Source organism: Pinus tabuliformis, chromosome 3_1, assembly GCF_031772625.1.
Source record: "Pinus tabuliformis cultivar Carrire ecotype Pingquan chromosome 3_1, CPIR1, whole genome shotgun sequence".
Classification (NCBI taxonomy): domain Eukaryota; kingdom Viridiplantae; phylum Streptophyta; class Pinopsida; order Pinales; family Pinaceae; genus Pinus; species Pinus tabuliformis.
The window spans coordinates 69,155,968-69,176,512 of record NC_142301.1 but is presented as its reverse complement, the minus strand read 5'-3'; positions in this window follow the sequence as shown (position 1 = coordinate 69,176,512).

Genomic DNA, 20,545 nt, shown 5'->3' with positions numbered 1-20,545 from the left:
ATGATTCTTCAAAATGGAACTTCTTGGAAATATGGAACCTTGCAGCATGAAAAGATGACATATTTGGCATGTAAAATAGTCAATCATGAAATATGAAACCTATTGCAATAGGAAGCTAAAAGCCCCAACCAAAAAATTTGAAGAGTTTGATGGGATTCTTGGGTCTCACAAGCTATTATCGCAAATTTGTTCACAATTATCGATCGATTTCTAAAACACTCATTCACAAGAAAAATTCATTTCTTTGGACTGACATAGCTTAGTAGACCTTCTTAGCTCTCAAACAAGCCATGTGCTCCATCCCAATATTAGCCTTACCAAACTTCACAAAACCTTTTGTGATTGAATGTGATGCTTCAATTATGGATATTGGCATTGTATTAATGCAGGAAGGAAGACCATTGGATTTAACTAGTTCACAACTCAGTGGAAAACATCTGGGTCAATCTACATATGAGAAAGAAATGATGGCCATATTACATGTAGTAGACACATGACGACCATACTTATTGAGCAGACGTTTCCAAACCCAAATGGACTATCATAGCCTAAAATATTTTCTGGAGAAACATTTATCATTGCCACAACAAAATAAATAGCTTGCAAAAATGTTGGGATATGATTATGAGATAATTTACAAGAAGGGGCGTGACAATGTAGTGGTTGATGCCTTATCGCGCCAATTTGAGGATGAGGGCACCCTTCTATCACTCTCTCTACCCATACCAAATTGGATTGAAGAGGCCCACAATGAATGGTTCTCCCACCCCTCTCTATCCCAACTCATTAATAACTTAAGAGAAGATCCTAATTCCTTAGAATCCTACTCTTGAAAGGATGAGATTCTTCGCTACAAGGATCGGGTAGCGCTATCCCCGACCTCCACCCTCAAAACCAACATCTTGGATGAGTTACACTCCTCTCTGATTGCAGGACATTCAGGCTTTCAGAAGACTTATGTATGAGCACGTCATTCTTTCTTTTGGATCAGCATGAAGAACGAAATTTTTAATTTTGTAGTTGAATGTGATTTATGCCAACACAAAAAAGGGGAAACGATCAAGCTATCGGTAACCTTACAACCTTTTCCACTCCCTGCTTTCATCTGGATGGATGTTTCCATTGATTTCATTACTGGTCTCCCAAATTCAGGCAACAAATTAGTCATCATGGTGGTTATTGACAAAATTTCCAAATATGCTCATTTTTGCACTCTACCACACCCATTTACCCCAACATTGGTGGCTCAAGTTTTCTTGGACCATATCTTTAAACTACATGGCATGTTGACTTCTATTGTGTCTAATCGAAACCCCACTTTCACCAGCAAATTTTGGTAGGAAATTTTCAAGATCCAAGGCACGTAACTCCAACTAAGTACAACTTATCATTCCCAAATAGATGGTCAAACAAAAGCAATCAACAAATGTTTGGAGACCTATATGAGGTGCTTCACTTTAGACAAGCAACGTCAATGGGTACAGTGGATGCCTTTAGCTGAATGGTGGTATAATACTAACTACCATGAAGCCACCAAGATGATGCCATATGAGGCAGTGTATGACCAATTCCCACCTTCACTAGTTTCTTATATCCCTGGATGTTCCAAAGTATAGGCGGTTGATCAGCTCCTACAAAACTGTGTTGCCATGATCGCTCATCTCAAAGATAATCTACATTAAGCTCTAAACATAATGAAGCAACAGGTTGACCAACATCATTTTGAGCGCTCATTTCAAGTAGGGGGGAAGGTGTTCCTGTGACTCCAACTATATAAAAAAACCCCTCTCAAAGAGAAGGGACTTTAGAAACCAACACCAAAATTTTATGCCCATTGTCAGATACTTCAGCATCTAGGAGAAGTCACTTACAAACTGGCCTTGCCAACTACTTCAAAAATACACCCATTCTTCCATGTATTGTGCCTCAAGAAAGTGGCAGGGAACAATTGTAGGATTCCAATAAGTATGCCAGAATAAGATGAGGAAGGCTCACTTTCGCTCCGACGAGAATATGTCCTCGATACTTGCAAAATACATCTCCATGGACGCACGATCAAGGAAGTCCTCATCAAGTGGAAAGACACCTCTACAAAAGAGCACAACATGGGAACCAACCATTATTATTCAACATTTTCCACAGCTTTAGCCTTGAGGATAAGGCTTCTTTTGATGGGGGAGGGCATGTCAGTGTCCAACCCTAACCCCTTTATTTATCTAATAAGCCCAAGGGGCCTAGTCAGAGTCATAGTTATTTAGAGAGTTAATAAATCCCTTAAGCGGTTATCCACATTAATAATAATTGTAAGTGGTTGACCCACATTATAGAAAATGGACCACAATTAGTTATAAACATGTCATAGTTAATAAATAAAGTGGTTAACCCATGTTATGCAAGGGACCACTAGTAGTTAGGGTTTTGGATGTCATTAAGCTATAAATAGTCTTAGATAGTAAGGGAAGGATCATCAAGTCTTATTGTAATTGAACTCTGCTCTATTGGAGGTTTCCCCCTTGAAGAGGCAAGTGAACATTGTATTCTTCTTTTGAATAATAAAATATATTTGCAGTTTTTCTCATTTCATGTGATCTTTCTGTGTTTCGGGCTTTATTATTTCATATTGTTAGTATTTTTGTTTTCTCGCAGGTTAAGAGCATAACATTGGGCATCATCCTGTCAAGTCAAGTTTCCAACACCTACAAATGGAACTCGCTCATGACAAGATGAAATCAATCCCAAATATCCATATCTAACTTGTTCTTCATGTAGGATACAAATTGACCCAAGGAAGTGTGCATGATTGAGGAGGAGGCTCAAGGATTGCACAGTGAGCAGGAACAAGAGACAAAGGTGAGGGTATAAGATCTAGGACTACAGAGAGTGCAGTGACTGAGGGTCAAGGAGGCAAGATTGTGCGGGTCAAGGAGGCAAGATTGTGCAGTTGAGGGCGTTAGAGATGAAGAAAGACAGGCTTGGTCACTATGATTTCATAGTGCACAATTCTGGAAGGAATGAGATAGTTGATTGCGCAATTAAGAAAATTAGGGACTTAGAAAAGGACAAATTATTGAATGAGAATGCATATTTCATAGTGGAGGCTTGACTAGGCAAAAATTACATAGTGAGCAAGTGCAAGAGGCAAGGACTAAACACTGAGATTGTGCAATGCACAATTCTTGAAGGTAGTGACTCCGCAATGCACAGTTCCCAGAGATAGGGAACTTCCAATGTAGCCAAAGTAGCCTGGATGATAAGAATTAATCTGTTTAAATTTTGGACAACTTTTGATGCAGATAGGTGGCCAACAACCCTGGTTTCCTGTGGGAAGGTTAAGGCCACCAACAAAATTTTGAAAACCAATGACTATATGTTTATGAAATATTAATAGAAAAGGGAGAACTACCAAGCTTACACAAAAAAAAAACAATGAAAACCATGAGTAAGAATAGGATGAAATAATAAAATTTAATAAATTATTAAATGATCAATGGTCGGCTAAATCATCCTAGCTATCATCCTTTACCATATTTATCACAATCATTTTTCCTCTTCTCTGTATATCAAGTCCTGATGATGAGTCGTGCTCTAGACTCGAAACGTCGACGAGAAAAAAGATGAACACTGTGGATTATCCGAATTCTATCTCTCAAAAACCACTCCACAGAAACCTGCAATCCAAAAATGAAAATGTGAATTAAACACGACAATTTTGGGACCTGACAGTCACGGGGTCAAATCTCCTCAATGCCCTTGGGGTTAGGCCTTGCTAGTTTGGTCGGCGGGTAGATCCCTTTAGGTTGATCTACCTGTATTTTCTCATGGATGTAGTGGCCACTCAGTGTCCATGAAAAACATTAAAATTATTTTATGTGTATTGAAATATTAATTAACAATATATAAATATATATAAAATCTTAACTTCAAAATATTAATTTTATTAGTTTTTTAAACATTGCAAAAAAATAAATAAATAAAGAAACAAAAAACATAAGTTTGGAAAACCCTTAAAAAAAACATCTTAGGATGAAAAATAAGAAGAAGAATAAGACAATTTGAAAAATGGCTAAATAATCAGCATTTAAAAAAAAATGTGCATAAGCAGGACATAAGAAAATTTAAAGTGTTAAAAATATGCCTAAAAACTGGTTGATGCTACTTTCAAAATCCGCATGAAAATCACCAAAATTTAAAATAAATATATCCATACTTAATATATAAAAAAATTAAAGTGTAAAAAATAATACTCCAAAAAAAGGGTTGATGTTGCATCAACACTTTTCAAAATTGGCGTGAAAATCACTGCAAAAAGAAAAAAAAGAAAAAAAAAAAACAAACAAACAAACAAACAAACAAACAAAACAAACAAAAAAAAAAAAACAAACAAAACAAACAAACAAAAAACAAAAAACAAAAACAAAAACAAAAAAACAAAAAACAAAAAACAAAAATGCATACTTAATACACAAGAAAATTTGAGTGTCAAAAATATGCTAAAAAAAGGTGTATTTTGAATCAACACTTTTCAAAATCAGATGATTTTTTGTAACTCTTAAAAAGTAAGAACTTGGTACAACTCTCATTTGATAGGTTACATTGTTTTTTCAAAAGATGAATTTTTTTGAATGGTTTATTCAATTTCAAATGCATCTAAAACAAGTTGCTTCTTCACTATTTTCTTGCAATTGTGGGGTGTAATTTTCATGAATTGGCTTACTACTTTGAGTTTCCATGCATGCAATTTCAGAAATCTTATTTTGATATGATTTTTCTTCAAATAAAGTTTCAAAAAATGGTTTATCTGAAGAAAGATTTGAAAGAATGTCATCATCCCTATCTTGGACATTTAAAATATGAATATTTCCATCAAACTTTGGGGAAGGAATATGAATTTGAAAATTAAAGTCCCAATTTCCTTCATCTATAACCAAAGAAGAAACTATTGTCTACTGAAGGATTTCTTAAGTATGATGGAAGATATCCTTTACTATTTCATGTTGTGAAGAATATTCATAAAGGGATTCTTTGATTTCTTTAGCCATTAATTCTTCATCACCAAATTCATTTTCCACATGTTGAATAAACTTTTCAAAAAATCCGTCCTGAGGTGGCAGTGCAATTTGAAATTTGAGATATGTGAAATTGTTGAAACTCGAGAGACCCAGGTTCAAATCCCCCTGTTGTGACTTGGGCTACGGGCAGGAGGACATATCGTAGCCCCCCAGAGGTTTACTGGTAGTTAGGTGTCAGGTGGGTTGTTGGGTTCCTTTAGGTTAAAAAAAAATTCAAAAGATCCACAAGAATTCCCAAAAAGTGATCTTGAAAATGGAGTCGTCAGGTGTGTTATAAGTCAATCTGGCACAACTAAGAAGTTCCAGTATAGGACCTCATTGTGAGTATCGTCATGTTTTGAATTCAAGTTGTCCACCTTGTGTTTGGGTCTTGGGATGATTTTAACAATTTTTTATTTCATGGTGGTTCTCCCAACATTTTAAATGAAATAGGGTGATCGTTGAAATGTTAACTTGGTTTAAAAAATCATACATTGTAATTAAGCTTTTTCTACAATTAAGTTTTTATTCTTCGCCCAGAGCATGTCAACTCTTGGTCGTGTTGAGGTTGGACTAGTGGTAGACCCCACCCGCCACAGATTTATTTTCTCTCTTTGTATATCTTGATGAAGTGATTCTTCTAGAGGGTAAATGGACTTTCAAGGCCAAGATAGTTTAGATAAAAGGAAAAACATAGAACTTTCAATAACTATGAGTTCATTATTTTCGATTTGTTCACATTGCTGATATTGAACTTGAGGGGAAAGTATGGGATGAAAGTGTGAAGCTGCAAAAAATTATTCTTTAAATCCAAATGGATACAGTGGATTTATGGTGTTCTTATCCCATCCTTTCTTTCTGGCATAAATTCAATTTTGAACAATCTAAGAAAGCATCTGCAACCTCGTCTTTCACTAGACGTATGCATTGGGATACATAAAGTTGCATTCCTATCAAGTGATGGAAAGTGGAGTTGTAATGCACCTATTATGGAAATTTTTACAAGGCATATATATTTTCAAGCAAATTGGAGAATGGAACTCCAAAATGTTTCATCTCGTTGGAGGTGCAAATGAACTATCGCAACATTCATAAGGTCTCATGGGAAACCTTTTTGGTGCCTTGGAGCTTGTAGTGTCATGTTATTAGAAATTTTGGATGTAATGGCCTGTTGAGCACATCACCCATGACAAATATTTATATTGACTCATTATCCCAGCGCAAATTAAACTTTACTAAATAACTAATGCAGGTCATTGTTCGAGGCAAATGAGATGATCATGGATATGTTGGATGGATTTAAATCACTTGACTGCCCTAGAAATCATCAGACTAAATAGTATAGTCCTCTTGGGAATACATATGTAAAACGATATGCACCGTAATTCCTTTAAAACGACATAAGAATGCTTCCATATTTTTGGTTGATTCGTGGTCCTACCATTGAGGAAAATAATGAAATATTGGATAGAGTAGTAAGGAGTTATGTTGAACTAGCTTGTGTGATGCCTTTGTTTGTTTAAGAAACCCCACAATAACTTTTTCGAAGGTGGAGGCCTGATCAATCCTCTGAGAGTCTTATTGATAGGAAAAGATCTGGTTTATGGCATTATATGATCTACATTTAGCTTGAAGGAACTTTGAGAGCCTCATGCTAATGTCAATGGATCTATTGCAGTCATTTATTTAGTCAAATACCATGTGGGAAGAATCCTTTAATCCAACGTATTCTACAAGATGCTGGTGCAAGAGCATCTGGCTAACAGGATGAGATAAAAGGAAGGTTGTTTGGTCTCTGAAGGGGACGGAGGAGTAAATTCGCTGAAGGGATAATGTGTTTGTTTTTTTTTTTTTTTTTTGATTAAGCTGTCTAAGTCAAGTAACTGAACAGTAATTAGGAACGGTAGAAATTATAATTAGTTAGGATTAGAGTTTTAAAACAGCCAATTTTGTCTTTGTGTTAATGACGAACGACAAAGAAAAAGTTCTAAACAAAACTGATGTAACTAATCAAAACATAACCGACAACGGTTGAAAAGAAACTTACAGTCACCTAACAGTTGTTAAAAGGGGAACAAAACACAGTAGTCTTTCTTCTTCGATTTTCTGGGTAATGAAAAAATTGATTGTTACAAAAATTCTGTGCACTCTAGCCTCTCTGGCGTCTCTAGACTGTTTTGAGTTTTTATACAATATAGCATCCGTTTTTCTCTTATGTATAGTATAGTTTTGTTGTGTGACATAATTCACAAGTGTATGGTTATATGTAAATCGAGCTACGCTAGTCCAACGAGAGAATTAAGTTTGGACGGCACACGAAGGAACCCCCAGGATGAGGGACGAAAAGCCACTTACAGTTTACAAGAAATCTACAAGCGGAATTATCAAGACCCGACCCAAATTAAATGACAAGCAAGTAATTAATCTCAGACATTTCCAGGTATGCACAACAGACGAATATTCATAGCTCTATGCATTTAAATTTATACAGAAGAGAAAACAGAAATTTATGTGCATTCATTTCACATATATCGGTCAAAACCAAAACCGTTCAACAGTTACAAATTCCATGCCAAATTCCTTGACAAGTTGGGGCAAGATACCACATGGGGTTAGAAACCCTCGATGCAATTACAGACACCAAACAGAGAAGTAACAATTATAAACCCTACAGTCGAGACTGTAACTGTCAGCGGCGCAACAAGCCATTGACACACCGACTTGACAAAACCCGACCAAACTAGAAAAAAAAACAAAAGCGACTAGAGCATAGAAACGTTGCTACCCGTGACAAGCTGGGATAGCCAAGCCGTGAGGGTTCAAATCACTTCGAGTAGCCAACCAAGCCACTAGGCCCCGAATCCGTTCGAGGAACCAGACCTGCAGTCACAAAACAGTGTCATAAGAATAAGAAATGGTTTGCAAGGAGGGACGAAGCATATAACAGGTTGACCTCAAATATCCGTAAGTGTTAACCTGACATTGGCGAGCCGTGGCCAAAGCAGTTCCACTAGAATACCCTGCTCACGAAGGAGTCGATACATTAGCTAGTTGAGAGAAGGAAATGCCAAAGTTGGTAGCATAGAACTGGAGAACATACCTTGTGAGTGACGAAGGCACCGGAGAAAGTTGACACCATATCCTGCCTGAGAATGAGGAGGGATGAACAGAACCTTGAGGACGGACATCTGAAGTAGCTCCCACCAGTAATCAAATACAATGTTAGAGAGAGAAAAACCATAGGCATTAATACAATTATTTACAGGAAGCACAGAGATGCAACCGCGGACCATAGACATCCAGTGAACAGTCAGGGACAAGAACGGAACAGGGGAGACCAGACCTTACCGAGTCGACATTGTCAACAGACCAGGAGGAGCAACGTTTGGGCAGCATTCCGAGTTAGAGGACGAGCAGCAGAACCCCAGGTCGAAACCTCCAGAAACCACCGAGCATGCAAAGCATACAGAACCCAAACGAAATGTGCAAACCAAACGACCAAGTGAGGGTTTGATTGCCCATACCTAGGCGGGACGAGAAATCCGAGGGGGGACAGTTGGCAATCAACAGAGGGCAGAGGTAACAATCATCTGTACAGGTACAAAGGACAATTACAATATCCATAAATTCAACCGCTGGCGAATCGACTTATATCCAAAAGAAATCTGTTGTTCATTATTAACTGCCACATAATTCCCGCATTGTTGTTTGTGGAGAAGGGCTACGTGGGCTGGGACCATCAAGTGGTATCAGAGCATTTGATTGAAAGAATCAAGATATGGAGGTTCAGAGACGAGGACGTGGAAGAGGTGTGCGCAGAGCAACCGATGAGGGCTTGAGGGAAGAAATAAGGACCCTTACTGCTCGCTTAGAGGCAGTGGAGGCAGGAAGGAGAAGAGACCCATAACTTGGAGATGATAGCGAGGAGGAGGCAGTAGCTGCTGCAGACGGATCAGATGAAGAAGCCCCAGAGATAAAACTGTTGAGATCGGTATTGCTAGCCAGCAGCAAACCTAAACCGGAGATTCCTAACTATGATGGCAGTCTGTCTGCAGATGTTCTGCTGGACTGGATAAGCGAGTTAGATAAGTATTTTGAAAACGAAGAGATTAGTGAGGACAAAAGAGTCAGATTTGCTGCAACCAAATTAAAAGGACACACTGCCTTATGGTGGGATAGTGTCCAGGCAGACAGAAGGAGAATGAATAAACAACCGATAAAGAAGTGGCCAAGGATGGTGGCAAAGCTGAAGGGCAGATTCCTACCTAAAGATTATCAGGTTGAGCTTTACCGACGGGTAAAAAACTTAAGACAGAAGGGTATGACCGTAAAGGAATACACGGAAGAATTTTATCGTGTAAACCTGAGGGTTGGTTATACTGATGATACTCCAGAGAAGACAGCGCGATACGTGAACGGTTTGAGGTTGGAAATCCTGGATGAGATTAGTATTCTTTCACCGCGTAACATAGAAGAAGCTTTTCAAAGTGTTGTAAAGGTTGAAGAAAAGATTAACAGGAAACAGAATAATAGGAGAGGACGGGGAAATGGTAGAGGACAAGGACAGTCCTATGGCAGAGGGAGAACTGCTAGTAACAGCGAAGAAGGCAACAGTTATAGGGCTTGAGGAACAGCAGAGAAGGGAGATAGCACGAGAGGATGTCGGCCATATCAGCGAGGAAGAGGGAATAGCCGAGGAAGGGAAGCTAATTTCCAGTGCTACAGGTGCCACAAGTGGAGGCACAGATCCTTCGAATGCTCGGAAGCAGAGCACGCTTCCCAAAGGGGAACATTTGTTGCACAGCCTGAGGAAGCTGAGGCACCACCCTAGGAGGTGGAAAATGTGGCAGAAACAGGAGAGGCTTTGGTTCTAAATAAAGTACTGTTGAAGCCAGCCAAGGAGATGGCTGAGCAGACCCAACGGAAGGCACTGTTCCGAACAGTTTGCAAATCACATGGGAAGTGCTGTAAATTGATCATAGACAGCGGGAGTACAGACAACTTGGTTGCCACCGAGATGGTGGAGAAGCTGGGCTTAAGGTGACTTAAGCACCCTACACCTTACAAGGTGTCATGGTTGCAGAAAGGCCACCAGCTATTAGTTGATGAATAGTGCGAGGTTGAATTTCACATTGGCAAGTACCAGGACAAGGTTGTTTGCGATATCATGCCAATGGACGTGTGCCACATACTGTTGGGGAGACCATGGCAATATGATCGGAAGGTGGTACACGATGGGAAGACGAATTGTTACAAATTTGTGAAAGATGGAGTCAAGCATATGCTTGTACCCATCAAAGAGGAGGACACAGCAGAAGCGAGTGGAACAAAAGCCTTATTAGTAGGTGGAAAACAGTTTATCAAACAGATTGAGAAGAATGAAGTGAATTATGCTGTCGTGAGGAGATCTAAGACTGTGTTTCTGCACACGGAAATGTCTGAATTGCCTGCAGAGATTTTGGAGATGTTAAAGGAATTCAAGGACATTGTAGTTGATGACTTATCGGACAAGTTACCTCCCAAGAGGAGTATTATCCATCATATCGATTTCATACTGGGAGCCAGCTTACTAAATAAAGCAGCGTATCGAATGAGCCCGAAGGATAACGAAGAGATTCACAAACAGGTGCAAGAGCTACTGGACAAGGGGTTGATCAGAGAAAGCTTGAGCCCTTGTGTGGTGCCAACAGTACTCACGCCTAAAAAGGTTGGAGGATGGCGGATGTGTACGGACTCACGAGCTATTAATAAAATCACCATTCGATATAGATTTCCCTTACCCAGAATGGATGATATGATGGATTGTCTCAGTGGGGCAGCTTATTTCATGAAGATTGATCTGAAGAGTGGTTATCATTAGATCAGGATCAGAGAAGGAGACGAGTGGAAAACAACCTTCAAGACCAATGAAGGGATGTATGAGTGGCTAGTCATGCCGTTCGGTTTGAGTAACGCTCCTAGTACTTTTATGAGGTTGATGAATGAAATGTTGAAAGAGTTTATCGGTAAGTTTTTGATAGTATATCTTAATGATATTTTGATTTTCAGCAGAACGAAAGAAGAGCACCTTCAACATGTTCGAAAAGTTCTAAAGAAGTTACAGCAGAACAAACTACTGATAAACCTGAAGAAATGTACTTTCCTGCAGAAAGAAATAGTTTATTTGGGGTTTGCAATCGCAGAAAATGAATTGAAGATGGATCCAGAAAATATCGCAACGATCGTCAATTCGCCATCACCGAAGAGCTTGTTTGAGGTACGTAGCTTTCGCGGGTTGGCAAGTTTTTACTGCAAGTTTATACGAAATTTTAGTGAAATCTGCGTGTCGATGCTAGACATCATCAAAAAGGCCAGTCAACCTTTTTGTTGGACCAGAGCAGCAGAGAATAGTTTTCAGCTTTTGAAGCAGAAGATTACAGAGAGGCTGATTTTAAGGCTACCAAATTTTAACAAGCTTTTCCAAGTTCAATGCGATGTAAGCGGGATAGCCATTGGCACTATGCTCAGTCAGGAAGATAAACCTGTGGCATTCTTTAGTGAGAAATTGAACGAGAGCAGGCAGAAATATTCCTCGTACGACAAGGAATTTTATGCCGTGGTCCAAGCTTTAAAGCATTGGAGACACTACCTGCTGGGCAATGAGTTTGTGTTATTTTCTGATAATTCAGCACTGCAATATATAATGCAACAACACAAATTGAACCATAAGCATGCCAAATGGGTAGAGTATCTGCAGAGTTTCACCTTCGTGCTAAAACACATCAGTGGGCAAGCCAATAAAGTGGCAGACGCCTTGAGCAGAAGAGCTTTTCTCTTACAGGAAAGTACAATACAGGTGATGGGGTTCGAACACCTAAAAGATTTGTACCAGGCCGACACGGACTTCAAGGAAGCCTTTGAAGCCTGTCAGAATCCAGTGCTGAGAAATACAAGTCCATGGTTGGACTACAATTTACAGGAAGGACTATTATTCAGAGGAGGACGGTTATGTATCTTGGACTGTTCGATGAGGGAAAATATCACACGGGAGAAACATAGCGGGGGTCTAGCCGGTCATTTCTACATAGACAAGACTTTGGAGTAGCTCAGACACTTTTATTACTGGCCCAGAATGCGCAGGGATGTACAGCGGTATGTGAACATGTGTAAAGTATGCCAACTAGCAAAGGGACATAGTCAAAATACTGGACTTTACACACCACTACCTGTTCCAAGCAGGCTGTGGGACTCAGTCAGCATCGAATTTGTCTTGGGACTGCCTAGAACACAGCGAGGATATGACTCAGTGATGGTGGTGGTAGACAGATTTTCAAAAATGGCGCATTTTATTCCGTGTCGGAAAACTAGTGATGTGACTCATGTAGCTCACCTGTTTTTCACAGATATTTTTAGATTACACGGCCTACCCAGATCTATCATTTGTGACAGGGACGTAAAATTCACAGGACACTTTTGGCGCACCCTGTGGAAAAAGTTGGACACACAGTTGAACTTCAGTTCTGCATATCATCCGCAGACTGATGGACAAACGGAAGTGGTGAACAGGAGTTTGGGAAATTTGTTACAGAGTTTGACTAGGGAAAAATCACGGTTATGGGATCGTGCTCTCGCTCAAGCAGAATTCGCTTATAACGATTCACCAAATCGTAGCACCGAACACAGTCCATTTCAAATCTTATATGGCATGCATCCTCGAGGGATACATGAACTGCGAGATTTGGGAAAGTTGGAGTGGAGAAGTTCCGACAGAGAAGACTTTGTGGAGCAATGAGTGAACTACATGAACGGGTGAAGCTAAAGTTGTAGGATAGCGTGCAGAGATACAAACAATAGGAATATTTAAAGTGACGAGAAGTCCAATTCAATATAGGCAACGAAGTCCTTGCACACTTACGCAATGAATGGTTTCCTAAAGGTGCATATAACAAACTGAAATTTAAAAAGATTGGCCCCTGTAAAATTTTGCGCAAGTTCTCAGCCAATGCTTATGAAATTCAGCTACCACCTGATATAGGCATATCACCCATTTTCAATGTGGCAGACCTGTTCCCATATACTGCCAACTCAGAGGACAACAGTGTGGCACAGCCATAACGGGACACCCAAGTTGGACACAGTTCTTGGATGAGGCACATGCCTTCGGTTCAGCCCCATGAGATCGAGAAGATTCTTGATACCCATGTAGCCAAGAAGACTCGTAGGAAGGAGTATCTATGATACCTCGTCAAGTGGAAAAACCATCTAATCGAGGACAGTTTGTGGCTCGACGCGGCGCAGATACAGAAGGCTGGTTATTCTGTGGAGGAGCTCATGGAACGGAGCCATGACTTTTTCTTACCCTGGGAGCCTGATGCAGGAGCATCTCATTGACAGGACGAGATAAAAGGAAGGCTGTTTGGTCTTTCAAGGGGACAGAGGAGTAAATTTGTTGAAGGGATAATGTGTTTGTTTGTTTTCTTTTATTTGATTAAGCTATCTAAGTCAAGTAATTGAACAGTAATTAGGAACGGTAGAAATTATAATTAGTTAGGATTAGAGTTTTAAAACAGCCAATTTTGTCTTTGTGTTAATGACGAACGACAAAGAAAAAGTTTTGAACAAAACTGATGTAACTAATCAAAACATAACCGACAATGGTTGAAAAGAAACTGACAGTCACCTAACAGTTGTTAAAAGGGGAACAGAACACAGTAGTCTTTCTTCTTCGATTTTCTGGGTAATGAAAAAATTGATTGTTACAAAAATTCTGTGCACTCTAGCCTCTCCGGCGTCTCTAGACTGTTTTGAGTTGTTATACAATATAGCATCCATTTTTCTCTTATGTATAGTATAGTTCTATGTGTGACATAATTCACAGGTGTATGGTTATATGTAAATCGAGCTACGCTAGTCCAACGAGAGAATTAAGTCTGGACAGCACACGAAGGAACCCCCAGGATGAGGGACGAAAAGCCACTTACAGTTTACAAGAAATCTACAGGCGGAATTATCAAGACCCGAACCAAATTAAACAACAAGCGAGTAATTAATCTCAGACATTGCCAGGTATGCACAACAGACGAATATTCATAGCTCTGTGCATTTAAATTTATACCGAATAGAAAACAGAAAATTCTGTGCATTCATTTCACATATATCGGTCAAAACCAAAACCGTTCAACAGTTAAAAATTCCATGCCAAATTCCTTGACAAGTTGGGGCAAGATACCACACGGGGTTAGAAACCCTCGACGCAATTACAAACACAAAACAGAGAAGTAGCAATTGTAAACCCTACAACCGATACTGTAACTATCAGTGATGCAACAAGCCATTGACACACCGACTTGACAAAACCCGACTAGACTAGAACAAAAAAAAAACAAAAGTGACCAGAGCATAGAAATGTTGCTACCTGTGACAAGCTGGGACAGCCAAGCCGCTAGGCTTCGAATGACTTCGAGTAGCCAACCAAGCTGCCAGGCCTCGAATCCTTTCAAGGAACCAGACCTGCAGTCACAAAACAATGTCATAAGAATAAGAAATGGTTCGCAAGGAGGGACGAAGCATATAACAGGACGAAATCAAATATCCGTAAGTGTTTACCTGACATTGGCGAGTTGTGGCCGAAGCAATTTCACCAGAATATCCTGCTCACGAAGGAGCCAATACATTAGCTAGCTGAGAGAAGGAAATGCCAAAGTTGGTAGCATAGAACCAGAGAACATACCTTGTGAGTGACGAAGGCGCCAGAGAAAGTTGACACCGTATCCTGCCTGAGAACGAGGAGGGATGAACAAAACCTTGAGGACGGACATCTGAAGCAGCTCCCACCAGCTTGAATACAGTGACAGAGAGAGGAAAACCATAGGCATTAATACAATTATTTACAGGAAGCACAAAGACGCAACCGCGGACCATAGACATCCAGTGAACAGTCAAGGACAAGAATGGAACAGGGGAGACCGGACCTTACTGAGTCGACATTGTCAACAGACTATGGGGAGCAACGTTCGGGCAGCATTCCGAGTCAGAGGACGAGCAACAGAACCCCAGGTTGAAACCTCCAGAACCACGGAGCATGCAGAGCATACAGAACCCAAATGAAATGTGCAAACCAAATGACCAAGTGAGGGTTTGATTGCCCATACCTAGGCGGGATGAGAAATCCGAGGGGGGACAGTTGGCAATCAACGGAGGGCAGAGGTACCAATCATATGTACAAGTACAAAGGACAATTACAGTATCCATAAATTCAATCGTCGGCGAATCGACTTATATCCAAAAGAAATCTGTTGTTCATTATTAACTGCCACATAATCCCCACATTGTTGTTCGTGGTGAAGGGCTACGTGGGCTGGGACCATCAGAGGCACTCAATGTCGGGTTGGAAATATATCCTATGAATTCTTCAAATGATGAATTTGGCATGAACTATAATTATAGCTATGAACCGTAGAGGCAACAACTTGCTATCCCATATTGAGAAAGTGCAAGGATTTTTCAGAATATTGCAAATAAAAATTGACATGGAAGATCAATCCCATAGAGCCCACTGTTTCAGTTATAAATAAAAGTGGCCACTGCTTTTAATGAAGATTTTTGTTAAATTTTTGGAAGATCGCATCATGTCAGGCCAATAAGTAAGGAATGATCTTTCCAAAGACGAGTAATTCTCTTTCAATGACCACCGAAGAGTTTATTAGAAGAGCACGCCTTATCAAATGAGGCCCCTGATTTTCCAGCTAGGGAAGCTCTGAATTGAATTGTAAATTTCCCATTTGTGATATGCGGAAATGATCATATTCTTTCAAAAGGGAAAATCTATGGAGATGCCGAAGCTATCGCAATGGTGGTAGCTTATTTTCAACGCCTTTACATACCTTTAACAAAATCGACACTCTTGATCCAACATTATTACGGCCAATTTGATTGGACCAAAAGTTTGAATTTATCTTACGGGATTTAGAGAAGTAGAAATGAAAACTATTGCATCAGTTGTATCAATTTAATGGATGGAATTGTTAGGTTCTTCCAGAGGGCTACCAAGCTACATAAAACACAGGGATATCGATTCAATATCGAGATACCTACCTTGGAGTCATATATGAAAAAGAAATAGGATTATTATTCTGGCAGATACCTTAGGAATCAATGGCCTTTATTGTTTGTACCCAAGATTGATGAAACTCCACCAGCACTACATGCTCGAAAGTTAAGAGGTGGAGTGATCCCGATGGCAGTTTCCTAAAACTTCCCATCGAACAGATCAATGGCTATAATTCACTCTGGCAACACTTCCTCGTACCTCCAAAAACCTCCACAAGTGATCCCGTAAGCAGTTGGTGGTTTTCAATGAGTTGCATGTACCTCCAAAAACCTCCACAAGTGATCCCGTAAGCAATTGGTGGTTTTCAATGAGTTGTATGTGGTTTTGTTAGTGTATATGTGGCCAAGCATATCCATATAATCTATAAGGCTTATAATCAATATAAATGGATTAATATATGAAACGAACTATATACAAAGTAAACACGTTCGAAAAAATCCTCCCCTTAATGGGAACAAAAATTTAATCGTTCTACGCCGGTACATTCTTTACTCAAACAACTCCGATTAGTGAACCTGTTCGATCCTATTATCATATTTCTATACAAATGGACCAATCGGATCCACTCTATCTGGAGATCTAATGGACAGAAGTAGTTAACTGATCTTAAATCTTGTTACCAAGCTCTTTTTACTAAGAAATCTGATTTGCTTCTACCATACATATCAAGTCATGCATTGGTATGATACTTAGAAAATATTATGTCTGATTGGACAGTGATTTAATGATGAACCTCCATGGATTCACCTATATAAGCTGCAGCTAGAGTTGCAAATATCAGAGCTTGAATACCGCTCGTAAATAATCCCAGGAACATTACAGGTATAGGAACTATTAAAGGTACCGGATATAACTCAGCGGTAGAGTGTCACCTTGACATGGTGGAAGTCATCAGTTCGAGCCTGATTATCCCTAAACCTAATGTAAGCCCTTCCATATTTTTTGGTCAAAGGTATAGTAGTACTTACATTATTGATCCTCATATATTGCTTCAATCATCAAAGTAGTATGATTGATAGAAAAAATTTCTATTCGATTAAACTCTTTCCTATCCATAACTTTATGGAACTTGGAAATGAAACACCGGAAGAATAATTAAAGCCTTTCACTCAAAATTGGTTGATATTTCCGCATCTTTTACTATCTTTCCAATTGAAAAGATATTATAATCGGTATTTTGATCCCATTAGTTTAAATTCAGGATATGGCAAGAACACGAACAAGAAGGATGAGATTATCTCGAAGAATCAAGGACCGAGTGAAACTCATTTGGAAAATGATGAGAAAGATATTAATTTGAAGATCGATCGTTATATGAATATATCATATAAAATATATGAAAATATATCATGAAAATTGACCTTTCAATTTAAATTGGTAGATTCCATTATTATTTTAACGTTTTTGTCGAGAGAATGGATTGATTCAATTTGCAGCATATTTAGATAAAGAATATGCAGAGTTATCTATCTACGAGAGAAATGAATAAATGAAATACATAAGATGTCTTTCACATCACAATATATGAATTAACCCCATTGTTCCTTATGGCAGTTCCAAAAAAGCGTACTTCTAGATAAAAAAAAAAAAAAAAATCGTAAAAATGTTCGGAAGGGAAAAGCATATCGGGCCGCAATAAAAGCTTTTTCTTTAGCTAAATCTATCTCCACCGGTCATTCGAAAAGTTTTATTGCATAGTCTGTTAGCACCTAAATCTGCCTTAGGCTGAAGGAAGGAAAAAATTAGGGTAACCACAAACCATGCTCAGTCTGGTAGCTAGCCCTACCAGAGCAGGAGAGGGCTCTCTCCGTGTCACGCTCAGTGAAATGATAAACGAAAAGGACTGAGATGACTTTCCAACGAACAATTTATCTTAGGCTAGTAAGTGAAAATGAACATAAGGAGGGATTTTTATGAATGACTGTGTTTCTGGGATGTTATGGGACCACTGGACCTCAATGAACAGAGAACTTAACATAAAGGCACATATTATTTCGTGAGGCAAAGTAGGCGGAAAGCATAACAATTTTAGTTTTAAGATATGGCGGAATGGAGAGATTGATTAAGAAGGTGAAAAGGGCATGGACAACATGAATCCTTTTCAACAGAAGAATGAACAATGTACATGAAATTTTCCCACAGGTAGAGCAATAAAATTGAATTCCACCTAATCTCATTCGAAAAACTTCACCAGAAATGAATATGAAATGAAATATGGAACATAACAAGATACATATGAAACATAAGAGACACACTTGCTACACTCACAACCACAGGAATCTCATGAAACAGAGCCACTGCCTTTCATTAATTCTCTGTAAAAATATACAATGTAGAAACAAAGTTTCTTTCCCACAGTCTCCCAGAAGTTACAAGCCAACCAACCAAAAAAAAATTGCTTTGCAAATGGTTTGCATACAATATATAGAATGTGCCATGAAGAGATAGAACGCCCAAGGGTCACAAAATGAAGGTGGAGAGCCAAGCATCAGCTACAGGTGCAGCACCAAAAACATGACACATGGCTTGGGTGACCCTTTGCCTTCCTTTGCCACTTGTATAACTGACCATATGGAGTGAAAATATTTATAAAACCGTCGCGCTCCTCCTCCTGTGCATTGCTCTCTTTTATAGGTGACATTTGGAGGCCTTCCCGATGTCAAAATTGAGTGCAGGATAGGTTTTTGGAAAGGTCTTTGAGTCTACTTTTCAAAAAAACTAGAATGTTTCGATTTTGAGTTAATTTGATCTATCAAAAATCAAATCTCCCAAGACTGGTCGAACTGTGCCAAATGAGGCTACCTCAAGGCAGAGTGTTGTTGCGGTCAACTTTTGAATGCCTTCCTCAATCTAAAATTAAGCTCATGATATCGCATTGAAATTTTTTTCCTGTCTACTTTCCATCCCAACCAGAATTTTGCAATTTGGAGTTCATTTTCCTTGTCAAAAATCAAATCTCCCAAGACTGGTCGAACTGTGTCAGATGAGGCTGCCTAAAGGCAGAGTGCTGTTACAATCAACGTTTGAATGTCTTCCTCAACTCCAAATTGAGCTCATGATAGCTCATTGGAAAGCTACTTGTCTCTAGTTATTATTTGGATCATCAAGCAAGTCATTTTTCCAACCGAGCTAGGAGAAAACTTTATTTTCCTGAGGTCGCTCCAAAGGTGCATCAATTTTCCCAAGGCAACTGTATTTTTGACATTTCCTCAAAACCATAACACCTGTGTAAAAAGTGAAGGAGGTTTTTCTTCCTTGGTCTGTTATGGACAAAAAAATCTCTCAGTTTTCCCAAATTCATCTTTGATTGCTCAGAAACATCATTTGAGTGAAACATATCCCGATGTGTGGGACAAGGGATTTGCCGAAATGAAGCGAAATGAAGGGGATAGGGAGCTTATAAATTCTTGAGGAAATTTTGGGAAGTATGGAGGGATGTTAGGAAGTAGGGGAAAGTGGAATCTCAGAAATTGAGTGAGGGGAAGGGGTCCAAAAAGGCAAAACACAGGCCCAACCATAGAAAATTGCTAGGTTGTAGCAAGAAACTAGGGTTTGTGCGAAAATGAGGAATTTGGGGGATCTCAGTGATGGGAAGTGTTTGATAAGGTATTTTAAGGATAGGGGAAGGTGTATGAACATCAGGATACAAACGTTTCTGATGATTTGACCATCCAAGAAAAATTAGCTTCAAAATCCTAGGAGAGGGAAATGAACCTTGCCTAGGCGCAACTGAAGCACGAAAAAAGGTGTGAATGACCCAATGGAACTTGACATAATGATGACAACCCTATGAATGATGGTAGACTCAGCTAAATGGTGACATGGAACATCATTTGGACAACTTTGACAAGGGTAAAATCACACCCTAGACCTAATGCCTAGTGACCAAATTTTACTTGAAGATTCACTGAAATGATAAAATTTGACCTTGACTCCTTAATTTCACTTGTGTAAGAGCATGTTTGATCACTGGAGGAAGGCTGCAAATACTAACACTAACATATTCAATGATGATTCCTCTGGATCATCCGAATCAAAATTGACAGCAATTGATTTGGATGACTCGTAGCACAACACGAGCGAATATACGACACCACCCTCCAGGACCCTGGAGAACAGTGATGCAAAATCATTTTATTCGGGTACGAACACATATGAAAATAAGTCATTGGTGATCGTATCAATACATGACCCAATAGCCCGATCCGAAGTGAGCAGTGGGATTGGAAGGAATTGATGAAGGTGAGTGGAAAAGTTTTTATCCGGGAGCAGATAAGGTATCTGAATCTGGTATCGTCGGGTGGAGCAAGGATAGAAATTTTGTCACAAAAAAATGGAAAGAGTTATACAAAAATTGGATCAATGACAGTGACCCAAAAACTTGAAAAAGAAAAAAGGGGATACTTTT